The sequence below is a fragment of the Palaemon carinicauda genome, chromosome 26 (assembly GCF_036898095.1).
Source record: "Palaemon carinicauda isolate YSFRI2023 chromosome 26, ASM3689809v2, whole genome shotgun sequence".
NCBI lineage: Eukaryota > Metazoa > Arthropoda > Malacostraca > Decapoda > Palaemonidae > Palaemon > Palaemon carinicauda.
In genome coordinates, this window is record NC_090750.1 from 18,722,682 (window position 1) to 18,726,415 (window position 3,734).

Here is a 3,734-nt window from a genome sequence, read left to right on the forward strand (position 1 = left end):
ACTAAGTTCCCACTCAAACATTTCGATAAAAAATTCTCCACACGAGTGGTCCTTTGAACCGGATTCTTTACCTTTGATTTGTGATGCATTAACGTAATTAATCAGGTTGATTAAGCATATAGTAACTCGCTTTATCACTTACCCACACGCACACAGCCAGTTTGTCGAATGTGTAACGCCCAGACTTGAATTGGGAAGAGAAATTTGTAATCATCATGGTCTTTTTGTATCGACCACGTGTTTAAGGAAAGAACTACGTAGCGAGGTTAATTTGTTGCTTGAATGTTCTCTACAGTAAGACTAGAATTTGTCGTAGGAACTTCACTTTGTCTCGGATCCGTTCACCCACGTGTTGTGGCGGAATCCACTTATAGCCAGAAAGTTTTAAGCTACTTGAACTAAGGTTTTCGCTGTTCAGACACCTGTGTTTACTGCTCAACTAGAGCACCGATGTACTCGTTCTGTTAACTAATTTTGCTAATTTAGCATCTAATTTGTAACATTTTGTACCTTGGTCTACCTTCCTTTGTGTCGTTTACCTTCCCTAACTAATTGTAACTTTTCTAACTAATGTTCCCCGTATACCTATCAACATAATTTTATGTCTTCTTACAAGTAATGTAGAAACTTAATTCCACCAAATCCGTTTCATTCCACGTGTTTGTTCCGAGATGGCGGATCTTGTTCACAGCCCAAACTAAGGGTGCGTAATTCTTTTCTACCGTAAGTAAATTACTGCGTGTAGTTCATTTAATTTCCTTTAGCGAGGAGATATTGTTTTGTTCTTTAGCGAGAATATTTTTATTTTACCTCCGCGTGAGAGAAATCTCATTTTTGTTTAGCCTCCACGAGAGTGCACTTTAAAATATAAGTCGTTGCATCGTGCCCCTATCTACATTTTTAATAGTTCAGTGGTCGCCTTAGTGCGCCCGTAATTGTGAAATCGTCACAACAGTGTCAGTCTCGACCTGTCATTTTCACTTTGAACTTAAATCTTTGCATTCATAAGCCAATGCGCTTTCTAACATGTTTTACGTCTCATAAATAATTCAATTCAGTAAAGTTATCGCCACATGCGTATATAATTCATTTAGTAAAAGTTTGTCACGTGACCGAGCATCGTATGCCTATGTTGGGTTCGGTCAGTTTGAATTTTAAAGTAAATTCACAATTTATATTTGTTTTGTCCATTTAACTTTTTCCCCATCATGTGTAAATTTAAATGTTCAATTGTCACGCTTGCAAATTTGTAAAGTTTCATTTTGTCACATTCATTTGAAAATTCAGATTTGTCCTTTGTTTGCTTTAACGAATCCGTTCATCAAACGTGGTCATTCCAAGATGGCGGACTTCACCCGTAACGTAAACATCCCTCCACCGCCTAAGGCGGAATCGCTCAGACCTGAGGAGATTAACGCTAGGCTTATAGAACAGGAGTTGACATTCACCTTTGTTTGTGAGGACGCAGACCTAGCATTTCATGCTCTTGATTCTGTAGATTTTCCCAACATGGGTCCTGAAGCTGTAAATCATTTTAAAACTGAAATTAGTAACGTAAAAGACAAACTTTGTAATTACAAGAATTTTTGGAGACGTCATTACAACCATCCCATTGTCAAATTGAATTATCCTGTGCTTGCTGCCAGCTCAAAGAAAATTGAGATTGCTTTTAATAGCCTCATGGCTCATCCCAGTTTAATAATTAAAGCTAATCAGTCTAATTCTTCTTCAAGGGTGACACCTTCAGTGACACGTCGTGTTGTAAACGCTATTAATAGTCCCCTAATTGTTACTTCTAATATATTAGCAGTCAAGCACAATGTTCATAATTTTGTCTCAATTCCCCAACCTGGTCAATCACCACCTTTCAATACTATGTTGCCAACACGGCATGCGATTAGTAATTTTGTGTCAGTTCCACCTGCTCCGTCCTTATCTCCAAACCTTAAGCCACCAGCGTTTGATCCCCCTCAACCCACTTTGTCTTTACCACCGGTGACAGTATGTCCCAGAGGAGAAACCCTTCTCAGTCTTAACATGGACCCCCAAGTGGTAGCGCAAATACCACCCAACTTAACTGTGTGCGTGATGGCCAGCAGAGGCCTGTACCGGTAAATTCAATCATTAAAGCCGTACCATCCCACGGACCAGTGCTCACGTTGCCTGATTGTCCTATTCTTAAGCCCATAACTTTCGCTCCAGCCCGTGTTGACGCTAAAATATCCACGTCAAAATCTAAAACCCACTCTCAGAACGAGATGCGTGATCGAAACCTAAAGACCTCAGCAGTCATAAACGGACCCTTTGCACTGACGACGGATTTAGCGAAGGTCACACATGTAGACCTAGCACCAGAGCTTAGAGCCTGTTTACAATTCACCTTGCTTGAGGATAACGGTACCTTGAACACCATTCATTATTTTAATTCAGTTATATATGACACCGCATTAAGCTTTCATTATTTTTGCCAAGTCGTACAGCAGCATTTTCCAGGCCAATCCCTTGCTTTAACCTCCAAGCGTAAATTTAATATTTGCCTTGATACTTTGTCACATTTTTGCTATAATCCCCCTGACATCCTTCACTCTGTGCTGAATATAACTTTTACTTTTAATGCTCCCCTTGCAAACGTTTTTCTTAAAACCGACATCCAAGACTTTCACAGTCAAAAATACGATGACCCCATAGACCTAGTTTGTCTCGGTTTGTCTTTCAAGCTTGTGTCAAATAACGTTTCACCTTTTAATGCCGAGAAGGAAGTAACTTTTCTCCTTTTGTCAGGCGATGAATACAAAGTTTTCATTACGCCAGTAATTTTCTTTGTAAATCATTTTATGTGAAATGTTGGGTATCAGACTTGGATTGGGATTCACCCCCATAATTTTGAATTTGACATTGGCTGGACTTGTTGCTGAGCTCGACTGATATTGGATTACGTTTCGTTTGGTCTAACCGTACTCCTAGGGTGGGAAGAATTGAGTATTTTTAATCGTTTTATTACCATTACATCGTACGTTTAAAGTTAACACTGTTCATTTATCTATCTTAACGCTTCCGTGAATTATAGCCTGCGGGTTCAATTTTCCCCAAATTCACGTTCAAGCCTAACTTTAACTTGATTGATTTTAATTAAAGCTAACAGCGTTTTGTTAACTTTAAACGGACGTTGATGTGAAGAACGACTTCACTCTTCATCAATGCAGTAAGTTTATCTTGCTCATACTAACAAGTAGTTGAATCACATTTGCCGGAACTAACCCCTCTCCCTTTTTTTCTCCCCTTTATCCCCAGGGTGTGAAGAATTTTCTTCACTCTTCTTCTTTCAATCGTATTTTTAGCTCTCTTCCACTAATACTATAGCTACCCCTCAAACGTTCTCTCCTACATTCAATTTTCTTTAACGAAACACCGGGAGGACTATTCTAAATTAAATCAAATAAACGTGTTGACAGGAGCGTACGCCATGCTCGTGACGTCACAGGTTAGATACGCACACAACAAAGGGCCTTAGTAACCCCGGCGTATGTTGGTTCTTTCCTCAAACTACGTGTGTCGAGATTAGACATTAAACCAATTTGAATATAAATTTCAATACTGCTTAATTTTAAGGGGACCGTCCGCCATGGGGTATTGACATAACAACTTTCAGAAATCTAAAATCGTTTTATTGCTTCTATGTATGCGTAAACATGTCGTACATACTCCCCAGAAGTTTCAGCCAATTATTTTTACAA